The following is a 12,658-nucleotide window of genomic DNA, read 5'->3' on the forward strand; positions in this document are numbered from 1 at the left end:
GTCAGATTAGTTCAGCAGTGGAATAGGCTGCCTAAGGAGGTGGTGAGCTCCCCCTCACTGGCAGCCTTCAAGCAAAGGTTGGATACACACTTTTCTTGGATGCTTTAGGATGCTTTGAGCTGATCCTGCGTTGAGCAGGGGGTTGGACTAGATAGCCTGTATGGCCCCTTCCAACTCATGATTCTATGATTCTATGACTTTCCTTCTCCCAACATCTGGGGTTTTTGGTCTCCCCTGGCCTTGACCATGAGACAAGGAAGATGTTGGATGGGTATTCTCTTCTTCTTCCTCCTCCTTCCACTTTCTCAAGGGGAACTGATCTCCGCATTCTGGAAATAAGCTGTAATTCCAGGGGTTCCTCAGGTCCCACCTGGAGGCTGGCATCCTCATAAGAGCTCGAGTTCTTGCAGGAGAAGAACCAATATGGCCGCCCACTGGAAATGACCATCATAGTGCTAGGTGAAATTAGCTTTATGGGATGTCATCCACCAGCTCAAAAACTGACCAGGTTTCAAAATTTCTCTGTCAATAGCCAAGAAAGAAAAGTTCTCATGGCAGCCCAATGTCATTACTTTAATTATTGAATTTGCCTATGCGAAATACAACCCAGAAACCCTCCCCAAAAATGAAAAGAGGCTTCCAATGAACGTCTTGAGAGCCAGTTACAAGATGCAGAAAGCTGTGGAACGAAACAGTTGCCAAATAGCTGAGTCCTCGGGAAAGAAATGCATCTATTTCATGTTCTCCAGCTCAGCAACATCTGACAGCTTATAACTTCTTTTTCCTCTTTAGTTCTATCGCAGTGTTCGGAACTCTGGCCAAAGCACTTTCTTGCAGAGATAAATGGTTGGGAGGGCAATAAAAGAGCAAAGCTTTTTCATTTGGTGAATAATTATATCCATAATTATGGGTTCTTTGGAGGATCTTGAGCTTCATATTTAACCTACTGAGGCCTCCAGTTATCTCCCTAATTAATTTCCAGAATATATGCTCTGGAGGGACTGTGAAATCTCTACCATCAGAAGATCGCAGGAGAAGCCATTAAATATCTCATTGAGCTTGGTGGGGAATCATTTCGGCTTCCTGGAACTGGTTTTCTTTGTCACGGGCAGAGAACTTCATGAGCCTATTTGAACAGGTGGCGTCTGTATAGTGAATGTCTCTTTTCTTCTAAGGAATTCAAAGATGGCTCAGGTTCACTGGAAAGTCATAGAATCATAGAGCTGGAAGGGGTAAAGGTAAAGGTATCCCCTGTGCAAGCACTGAGTCATGTCTGACCCTTGGGGTGACGCCCTCTAGCGTTTTCTTGGCAGACTCAATACGGGGTGGTTTGCCAGTGCCTTCCCCAGTCATGACCGTTTACCCCCCAGCAAGCTGGGTACTCATTTTACCGACCTCGGAAGGGTGGAAGGCTGAGTTAACCTTGAGTCGCCTGCTGCGATTGAACTCCCAGCCTCATGGGCAAAGCTTTCAGACGGCTGCCTTACCACTCTGCGCCACAAGAGGCTCTCTGGAAGGGGTATGCAGCCTGTTTAGTCCAACTCCCTGCTCACCTCAAGATCAGCCTAAATCATCCGTGATAAATATCTGTCCAGCTGCTGCCACTGAAGGGGAGCTCACCACCTTCTTTAGGACCTCTTGGAGGACGGGAGAGGTGCCAGGAAACTGGGGGGGAGAGTGAATGTTATCCCAATCTTCAAAACAGGGAGGAGAGGTGACTTGGGGACATGACAGGCAAGTGGGTCTGAGTTGCAGGGAAGAGAATGGAGCAGATTTTAAAGGGGGTGATCCGCAAACATCTGAGGGACAATTTGTTGATCCAGGGAAGTCAGCAAGGATTTGTCTCCAACAGGTTCTGCCAGATCAACCTGGTTTCCTTTTTTGACGTGATGAGCTTAATAGATTGTGGAAACTCAATGGATGTTGTTCACCTGGATTTCAGTCAGGCTTTTGACAAGGATACCCAGGATGTTCTGATAGGTAACCTGGAGGACTGCAAACTAGGCTTTGGGTTGGTTAAGAGGAGAGGGAACTGGTTAGAAAATCATCCTCAAAGAATAGTGTCCAAGGGTGTTTCACTGGGTTGGAGGGAGGTGAGCAGTGGGATCCTACAGGACTTCGGACTGGGTTTAAGCGACTGGTAAAGCAGTACCAGCTAGATATCGGGGGGAAATATTTGACAGCCAGAGTAGTTCAGCAGTGGAATCGGCTGCTTAAGGAGGTGGGGACTCCCCCTCACTGGTGGTCTTTACATAGAAGCTGGTGGCTTTAGGCTGATCCTGCATTGAGCCGGAACATATGGCCTCTTCCAACTCTATGATTCCATAGGTATCCAATTCTACTGTTGAGCTACTCTCTGACTGTGATTCCTTTCCCCCCCCCCGAAAGCTGTCTGTGAGGGCATCACTTTCAGAAGTTTCCTTTCCTAGACAGCTCTGATAGCTATGAAAACATCCCTTTCAATCTCCTCCGTCCAGTTCTTGACCATAGAGAAGAATCTCTGTTCTCCAGCTAGGCATAGTGGTTAAGGGTAGGAACCTCTAATCTGGAGAAACAGGTTTGATTCCCCATGCCTCCACAGGAAGCCAGCTGGCTGACCTTGGGCTAGACACAGTTCTCTGAGGGCTGCTCTTGAAATGCAGTCCTCTTCAAGCTCCCTCAGCCCTACCTACCTCACAGGATGTCTGTAGTGGGGAGAGGAAGGGAAGGTTATTGCAAGCCACTTTGAGACTCACCTGCTGGGTGACCTTGGGCCACTGACAGTTCTCCCAGAGCTCTCTCAGCCTCATGTACCTTGCAGGGGTTCTGCTGTAGGGAGAGAAAGGGAAAGGCATTCGTAAGCCACTTTGTGACTCCGAGAAGTGAAAATCAGAGTATTAAGAACCAGCTCTTCTTCTTCTTCCTTCTGACTCACTTTTGGAGGACAGAGGAACCTGTACCCAATCCAAGCCTCTTTCCTCTCCATTCCCCAAGGCTCTTTCTATTCCAACCCCCATTACTCCTTCTGGAGGCACTTTGTGTTTCTCGCTCCTTCCCAACAAACAGAATCAGCCTCTGGCCAGTTAACATTTCCTGGAAAACCAGGCTTTGACAAAAGATCGAAAAGCCCCACCAAGACTTTCCATCCCTCCTGCCGCCCGCCTAGAAGGACCCGGAGTTCCAGCAGCTGTTGCGCCGGGTAGCCCAGCCGAGTTCCGTAACCATGGCAACAGCATCAGCACCCTCCGCGGCATCCTCCTCCTCTCCCTGGCTGCTCGTACTCCTCCTCCTCCTCCTCCCCCCTCTCCTCCCCGGTTTCATCAGTACCAGGGACAGCGGCGGCGGCTGGAGCAGCTTTGGCAGGAGCCAGAGCTGGGTGGCACCGGAGGAGATGGAGCCAGCTGCCTCCCCAGCCCAGCTGCCGGCATGATGAGCCGCAGTACCCACAAAGCTGTAGCCTTCCCGAGGATGGACAGGTAGAAAAACAAGGGAGGGTAGGAGACGGTGCATTGCAGAGGAACCCAAGAGACCGCAGGTAAATATTCCCCACCCTCTGCCCCGTTGTTTGCTAACTCTCTGCCCTTGATTGTTGTGTGTTTTGTGTCTTTCCAATTTATTGGATCGTCATTTCAGGGGGGGGATATGATCTCCTCTCCCTCGGCATTCCCCGGTTTTGAAAGGGGTCCCTTTTCCTCTCTCTTTTTGCTTGCGGATGTCACTTTCCTGGGAGGAAACGAGCCATGCATTCAGAAACACAGACCTTGGTCGCTTAAGATGTGTGTTGTTGTGTGTTTGCGTGTCTCTGAGCGTGCGATCTACAGCCACAATTTGTTGCAAAGGAAAGCTCTCTCTCTGTAAGCTCCCGAATGGCAGGCGTACGGCGGCTTTGGACTGAGCTTGACGTTGCGATGGATAATCTTCTTCTCTTTAAAAAAAAAAAAAAAAAAGGTCTGTGTCCAATCCATGAACGAAAGCCCTTGGACAAATTCTCGATGGAGATCGGCGTGGTGTGTGTGAGATTCAATGGATGATGTAGAAATCGTGTCCCAAAGAGTACAGCCTGGAGTGGAAAAATAAGAAACGTGTTACCTTACAATTAAGAAAAGGGAATTCGAGAGTCTCCATCGTACATCTCATAAAATGACACAGGTTGCAATCAAACTCTGGTGGTAAATCATACTGCATTTGGACAGGGCTTTGCATAAAGGACCAGGGCAGCTTTTAGACAGAGAACCTTCAGGGTTCTTCCAAACTTAGGATTCTACATCTTCTGCAGGTCATGGGTAACATCCCATGGAAACAGAAAGAAATCCCTTTCCATTGAAATTCCAGTTCTCCCAACACTGTGGGTGTCTCCAAGCTGTTGGGATGAGGCTTTTCTCCCCCGATGCATGGACCAGCTGTGTGCATTCTTTCCAGCCTTCAAAATATTTTATGACTTTGTCGGTATGAGTCATCAATCGGCTAAGCCCCACCTCTGGGGCCGGGGGTGGATGACTCCCATTTTGTTGCTGATTTAATTCTGCTTAGTTGTATGTATGAAACAACAGAACGCTGCACTAAATCCAGTGGCACCTCGAAGACTAACCGAATTTGTGGCAGGGAAGGGCCTTGCATGAGTCACTGCTCATTCCTTCTGATTGATCGCCATGTTAGTCTGCCTGGAGCAGCATAAAACAGCAAGAGTCCAGGAGCATTTCTTCAGATGTTTGTTTATGTGTGTTTGTGTGTGTGTGTGTGTGGGGGGGGAAGAGTTCTTAATCCCCTTGGTAAAATGTTAAGTCTTCTGCGTTTGGTGAGAAAGATGATACCTGTTTGTATCCATCCAGGTTTCCTCACAAGGCTGACTAGATTTTCCATTTTTTATGGCTAAGTGTGGTGCCATCCATGGAGACAGATCAAGATGGGCCACCTCTCTGCCGCAGGAAAAAAGAGCAAGACTCAAGGAAGATTTTCAAGATTAGCAAAAGACTCAGCCAAAAATCTTGCTAGCCTTGAAGGTGCTCCTGGAGTCTGGCTCTTTTCTACTACAACAGACACTGTGGCCCATCTTGCTCGCCCTGAAGGAAGTCAAGAAAGATCCTCCCCTGCCACAAATTGTGTTAGTCTTGTAGGTGCTCCAGTTCTTTCCTACTGTGGCAGACAGACTGACATGGCTACTCAGCTTGATGCGTTTTCTGTTGGCGCTTTTCATCTGTGGACCATTTCATATATTGTCCGTCCTTAGCGAGGAAACCAAGTCAAGTTTGAGAGCTGAGAAGTCAAACCTGAAGGTCTATAACTTACTCAGAGCCATTCCAGTCAGTTGGAAGCAAGCGTGTTTCTCCTATTTTATCTATGAAGAAGGAGAAAAAGAGTGGGTTCTTAGATGCCGCTTTTCTCTACCCAAAGGAGTCTCATTTGCCTTTCCTTTCCTCTCCCCGCAACAGACACCCTGTGAGGGAGGTGAGGCTGAGAGCCCTGATATTCCTGCTAGGTCAAAACAGCTCTATCAGAACTGTGGTGAGCCCAAGGTCACCCAGCTGGATGCATGTGAAGGAGAGTGGAATCAAACCTCGTTCTCCAGATTAGAGTCCACTGCTCTCTGTCCATACATGGCTTCAGATCTCGTCTCAAGCCAAAATCTGAGGCAAAAATAAAAGCATCCTGTTTTGGTTATAGTTAAGAAATTCCAGGGAAATAAAGAACTTTGATAAGACTGGTGACCCCCTAAAATTTAAGATTGCCATCCAATTTCATCTAAAGCAAACAATTTTGAGGCAAAATTGAAAGATTTAGTTTTTTGGCCGAAATTCGGTAGGAATGTCCAGAGAAATAAAGAGTTTTCAATCCAACTGGTAACGTTTTGCAAGAATCATTGACACCTTTCTGGGATTTCATCTAAAGACTGAAATCTAGTCCATTTCAAGGGGCCATTACAAGGAGAAATATTTGTAGCAATGCAGAGACTAAGAGAAGAATACTTTAAAATTGTAATGGATACCAATCTCTGCTTAAAACATTTTGCACTAAAATATACACAAACTACAGACATGTACTAAAGAATGGAGAGAAAGGGGACCATCCGTTCATCTTAACTCCTATGTTTAAAGGTAAAGGTATCCCCTGTGCAAGCACTGAGTCATGTCTGACCCTTGGGGTGACGCCCTCCAGCGTTTTCATGGCAGACTCAATACGGGGTGGTTTGCCAGTGCCTTCCCCAGTCATTACCATTTACCCCCCAGCAAGCTGGGTGCTCATTTTACCGACCTCGGAAGGATGGAAGGCTGAGTCAACCTTGAGCCGGCCGCTGGGATCAAACTCCCAGCCTCATGGGCAGAGCTTTCAGACTGCATGTCTGCTGCCTTACCACTCTGCACCACAAGAGGCTCTTATGTTTACCTATGTTTATTAGATATTTATGCTCTCATTCCGGCAGGATGTTCAGAGGAATCCTCATGGCTGTCTTTATCTAATCCTTTATCTAACCTTGTGAAATTGGTTGGACTAGGAGAGAATGGTTGGCCAGTTTAATGACCTTAATAAGAGGGTTGGGGGTGTTTGTAGTTGTGAATTTCCTGCATTCTGCAAGGAGGTGGACTAGATGACCCTGGAGGTACCTTCCAGTTCTGTGATTCTATGATTCTAACTCTGTTGGCAGAGTCTAAATGTGCAAGAGAGGTGAATGCCAAGCTGCTTAAAAGAATAAAATAGTTTTTATTGAGCAGAGAAAACACTTTGTGAACAAGAGATGAGAGAGAGAGACCTAGCAGTCTAACTAACTGTTCTTTCATCCTGCTTGAGAGGCAAGCAGGGAGGAAGTGCACTCAAAGGAGCAGGAAGTTTCCAGCGGAGCCAATGAGGACACTGGAGGAGAGTATTTGAAACAAAAGTCAGGATGTTCCTAATCTAACTATGCTAAATACCCATATCCTTTGATGCCCCCTGTAGGATATTCCTCATATGTTTTTTTTAAAATAATGCGTACCACAGGACCTGCGTATTCCAACAGATCTGCCATCTCTGATCTTCTGTGTCAGTGGTTCTCCATTCTACCATTTTGATAAGACGGGGTATTGGGCTGGATTTTGTTGATCTACTTGAGCAGAGCAGTGTCGAGGTGTGGTGACTGAATAAGCTCTTTATGGCAAAATAATGTTGTTTTTTTTAAAAAAGGGGTGTATAGTTGAATACATTCTTGCAATTTTTAGTTTGCTTTTTGGGGCATTGGATTTTTATACCCCACTGTTCACTACCCAAAGGAGTCTCAGAGTGGTTTACAAATGCCTTTTCCTTCCTCTCCCTGTATCAGACACCCTGTGAGGTAGGATGGGGCGGAGAGAGCTCCAAGAGAACTTCTCTGCAAGAGCAGCTCTAAGAGAACTGTGACTAGGTTCACTAAGGGTCACTAAGTTGAGGGCTGGGGAATCAGACATGGTTCTCCAGATTAGAATCCACCACTCTTAACCCCAACAGCACGCTGGAAGAGAATAACTTCTGTTCATCCACTCTGTAACCCAGGAGCTCACTTTACCTCTTGTCTCATTTCTCAACCTTCATGCTTGGTCTGGACAGCCATATATTATTGCTCTGAACAGGGCAAAAAATAATTTAAATACTTCTTAAACACTTCTTAGACGATTCATCCTCCTGATCGTTCTGTTGTTTCTTGTTCCTGCTCATTGATTAATGAGGTGTGATTCGGTATCAAGGGCTTCAATTGACTGTGGCAGCCTTTCTCAACTGAGGAGAGTTGGAAGGAGAGTTGGAAGCATGGTGTAGTGGTTAGGAGCATGGACGTGTAATCTGGTGAGCTGGGTTTTATTCCCCGCTCCTCTACATGCAGCCAGCTGGGTGACCTTGGGCTCGCCACGGCACTGATAAAGCTGTTCTGACCGGGCAGTGATATCAGGGCTCTCTCAGCCTCACCCACCTCACAGGGTGTCTGTTGTGGGGAGAGGAAAGGGAAGGCGAATGTAAGCCGCTTTGAGCCTCCTTTGGGTAGGGAAAAGCAGCATATAAGAACCATCTCTTCTTCTTCTTCAGTAATATCAGGGCTCTCTCAGCCTCACCCACCTCACAGGATGCCTGTTGTGGGGAGAGGACAGGGAAGGTGATTGTAAGCCGCTTTGAGCCTCCTTTGGGTAGGGAAAAGCAGCATATAAGAACCATCTCTTCTTCAGTAATATCAGGGCTCTCTCAGCCTCACCTCCCTCACAGGGTGTCTGTTGTGGGGAGAGGAAAGGGAAGGCAACTGTAAGCTACTTTGAGACTCCTTCGGGTAGAGAAAAGCGGCATATAAGAACCAGCTCTTCTTCTTCTTCAGTAATCTCAGGGCTCTCTCAGCCTCACCCACCCCACAGGGTGTCTGTTGTGGGGAGAGGAAAGGGAAGGCGACTGTAAGCCGCTTTGAGCCTCCTTCGGGTAGAGAAAAGCAGCATATAAGAACCAACACTTCTTCTTCATCATCATCTAGTCCAGCCCCCCTATTCAGTGTGGGATCAGCTTGATGGGGCCCAGTGCTCCCCCAATCTAGTATGGCACCCAGGGCATGAGCCCCGGTCGTCAGACCCTAAACATGCTGCTGACAAAAAAAACAAAACAACAACTACAAAGGGAAAGGATGTTCCTGGAAAGCATTTGTGTGGCCCTCTAATCCTGGATCGCTTTGCCTTAAGGCTGAACCTTTATTTCATGGGCTTTGGACTCCCTCCCACTCTCCCAAGAAAACATCTCCAACGGGCAGGAAAATTACAGCAGCACAGAAATATTCCTGGACCCGACAACCCTCCCAGCAGCCCTTTTGTCTGTTTTTTACACATTGCGGAAAGAATTGCTGTGGATCATAAAATCCGTGGATTAGGGCTTTGAGGTGAAGAAGGGAACCTAGCAAGCCTCACAGACCCAGCAAGATCTGCAAACTGTGAAAGGTCTCCTAGACCTAGAGAACAAATGTCATTCCGAATGTTTGCTGTGTTGTTGGCTCTCAGCAGGTGGGAGGAAGGAATGCAGAGACCCTCGGTCAGAATTATTTGGGGGGCTGCAAAGCATCCCGTTGGTGCAATGCCAGCAGGCCCAGAAATATGTGTGTGTGTGTGTGTGTGTGTGTGCATGTGTGTGTTTGCATAGCAAATCCTGGGCCATGCAGCCAATGAAACCTGACGGATTATCGCAATTTACCGGAACTGTGTTCTACACCATGTCAATAATATAAATCTTCAAGGACGTACTGTACTTAAAAAAAAAAAAAAAATCCTGCTAGCTGGATGTTGCTGGTGCAGTGCTAAAAAGAGTCACAACCTGTATTCAGTGGTACTCAGAGGGGGTGAAGCTCGCTTGGGAGGGGCTGGTTCTAAAATAAATCCTTCACTCCATTATGCCCCCCCCCCAACTCAACCCCCAGTTTACCGGGCCAGATATTATTTCCCCATGTTATGCCGTGAATATATTGTTCTCGTTTCATGCTTTGCAGTCCCTGATCACTCCGCTGGCTTTCTTTTCTTGTCCTCTGTTGCTGTTGCTGGGGAATAAAAAGGATTTAAAATATATATATAGCTAGACAGAGTCACTATTCATTTTGGGGGTTGGGAATACAGTTTTATTTCCTGCCTCGCATCCCGGTCGAAGCAGACACTCTCGGCTGCTACCAAAAAAAATGGATTCAGTTACTCATCTTTTGGGGAAACACAATAAATACACACCCATGTATGCCTTACCTTGGTCTCACTTTGCCTGGGCAAAAGACTTGGCCAATGCAAAATCCCCATTGTTGTTGTTGTTAGATTTATTGCCCACCACTCCCAGAATAGCTGGCTCAGGGTGGGTTGCAAGATCAAACCCCACAATAAAATCCACATTAATCCCAACTTTGCATTTTCTCGGTTGGTGAAAATATGCTATAACTCCCCCCCCCCTCTGTACTAACCTCTCAGCTCAATGAACCTCCCACCCTGGGGGGAGGGGGTATTAATGGGGAATAGATGTTCCGGCTCTTCCGAAGAAATTTTTGCCAATTATATAGAAGCACAGAATCATAGAGTTGGAGGGAACTTCCAAGGTCATCTAGTCCACCCCCTGCAAAATGAAGGAAACTCACAACTATCTGTGCACCCACAGTGACTCCAAATCCGTGCCCAGATCACACCCCCTCCCCACAAAAATCCAAAATCCCTGGCCAGTCTAGCATGGAAAAAAAATACACTTCCCAATCTGAAAGCAGCAATTGGCTTTTCCCTGGGCATGCAAGAAAGGGCCCCAAGAGCCACGCACTGAAACAATCCCCTCTGCCCACCACTTCCCATATCTCTGAGCATTCCCAATATTGTTATCTGATATTCATGCTGAGACATGTTTCCTTTTAAAAGGGCAGTGGATCTCATGTGCATTTAAAGAGTTAGAATCATAGAATCCTAGAGTGGGAAGGGGCCATACAGGCCATCTAGTCCAACCCCCTGCTCAACGCAGGATCAAGTTACCCCGGAGTGAGCATCTCAGCAACTCTGGATATTGGGGAAGGGGTGCTACATCACTCTTGCTTTAGGATGCTTAGGGCTGATCCTGCGTAGAGCAGGGGGTTGGACTAGATGGCCTGTATGGCCCCTTCCAACTCTATGATTCTATGATTCTAAATTGCAGAGCAAAATTTGCCTCCAGCAGCATCTTTAAGATCAACCAAGTTTTACTCAAGGTGAGAGCTTTTGAGTGCAATCACACTTCCTCAAACAATGAATTAGCCCTGCGTACAGGTGAATGCAGGGCCAGGGCGAATTCCAGGTGTAGAAAAGGTCTCTACATCACTCTTCTACCTCTGCTACAAGGTGTTTTCCTACTCCAGGCTTTTTCAAGCAGCGTTCCATGAAACCCTGGGGTTTCTTGATGGCCTTGGAAGGGTTTCCTGTATGGGTGGGAGTGAATTAATTTTGAATATGTTGCTTAAATTGGTTAAACATTTATCAGGTGATATGACCATATAATGAGCCTCTTGTGGCGCAGAGTGGTAAGGCAGCAGACATGCTGTCTGAAGCTCTGCCCATGAGGCTGGGAGTTCGATCCCAGCAGCCGGCTCAAGGTTGACTCAGCCTTCCATCCTTCCGAGGTCGGTAAAATGAGTACCCAGCTTGCTGGGGGGTAAAACGGTAATGACTGGGGAAGGCACTGGCAAACCACCCTGTATTGAGTCTGCCATGAAAACGCTGGAGGGCATCACCCCAAGGGTCAGACATGACCCGGTGCTGGCACAGGGGATACCTTTACCTTTACCTTTATGACCATATATGGTCATGTAAACTGCCCCCCCCTCACAAAATGACCAATGATAGGCCTGGAGGGATGGGAAAGGGAGGGGCCCTGGGTGGGCGTGTCCAAAGCTCTACTTCCCAACCCTATTCTGTACAATCGCACCAATTCGAGAGTTTCTTGAAGCCTGAAGGATGTTTCAGGAGTTTCTCAAAACTTGAGAAAAGCTGTCCTACTCTATAATTCATGTCTGAACCATTCCTAGGTGTGATGGAATGAAAACCTGTCAAGATACTGTCAGAAATGGGCCGGCCCAGTAGAACTACCTGCGTGAGTGTTGTTCTGCGGAGGAGGCCCAAGCATGTTGCATCAGCTTCCCTTCTCAGTATATCACGGTGCCTAATGAACAATCTGTGTGAAACGTTACAAACAAGCACCAGCAAGCTTTGCTCCTTAAAATAAGAGTGGTGCTATTTAACACCTGCCACAAATAGAGCGCAAGACAGAAGCTGGCATTTTTAGCTGAAAGTATGCATTCAGAACGTCTCATACATTTGGGTGGCACATTTTGGCTGCAAGGAATTCTCTTGGCAGGAGGAAGGGACTCAGTTCTCATCGGCTCAGTCGGCAGCTCAGTAAGCGGAGGATAGAGGACACGTGGATTTGTGCATGAGGTTCTATCTCGCGCTGGAATCCACAGAGGGACGCCACCTGGGGATCCTCTAATTTTACAGCTCATTTCCAGGTGACAGAGATCAGTTTCCCGGGAGAAAGTGGTTGCTCTAGAGGGTGGACTCCAGAGCGTTATACTCCATTAAGGTCCTTCCCCTTCCCAAATCACACCCACTCCTGGCTCCACCCCCAAAGTATCCAGGTATTTCCTAAAACAGAGATTGGCTTTTAAGAGGAAGTGGTGTCACTATATCAACACGACCACTTCCTGTTGCATTGCAGTGTGAAACATGGGGAGGAAGGTAACAACTTTATAGCATACTAGCAAGACCCATACTCGCAAGGGCCCATTGCAACCAGGAATGCAATGGGTACTAGGACCCAGGGGACACCAGCAGATGATCTGTCTATCTCTCTGTCTCTCTATCTCTCTGTCTCTCTGTCTCTCTCTCTCAGCAGGAGCCATAGCAGGTAATCAGGGCTCGTTTGTAGGAGGGAATCAGAGTTGGCAGTTTGGGGCGGCTCTCTCTCTTAGGCACAGGAGGAGCCATAGCAGGTAATCAGAGCTTGTTTGCAGTTTGGGGTGTCTCTCTCTCTCTCTCTCTCTCTCTATCTATCTATCTCTCTCTCTCTTCCTTGCAGCAGGAGCCATAGCAGGTAATCAGGGTTTGTTTGCAGTTTGGCAGGGCTTTCTATGTCTCTCTCGCGAGTGTCTGAGAGCAAAGTGATAGCGTCCAGGGATGGTGAACAAGAGCTGTAGCGGCAGGGCCAATCAGGGTGTGGCCAGCTCCCT

The 12,658-nt window shown here is 47.5% G+C and overlaps 1 protein-coding gene across 2 annotated transcripts in view; it reads left to right on the forward strand.

The window, feature by feature from the left end:
* The first annotated feature begins 3,223 nt into the window (after nucleotides 1-3,223).
* The window catches only part of FAM135B (family with sequence similarity 135 member B), a 124,317-nt gene continuing 114,882 nt past the window's right edge, over nucleotides 3,224-12,658 (forward strand). For both annotated transcript variants that reach the window (XM_077351441.1, XM_077351444.1), the window contains exon 1: nucleotides 3,224-3,514. The gene's annotated coding sequence lies outside the window, so the exon portion shown is untranslated. The remainder of the gene's footprint in view (nucleotides 3,515-12,658) is intronic.

This window comes from Paroedura picta, chromosome 9 (genome assembly GCF_049243985.1).
Source record: "Paroedura picta isolate Pp20150507F chromosome 9, Ppicta_v3.0, whole genome shotgun sequence".
Classification (NCBI taxonomy): Eukaryota; Metazoa; Chordata; class Lepidosauria; order Squamata; family Gekkonidae; genus Paroedura; species Paroedura picta.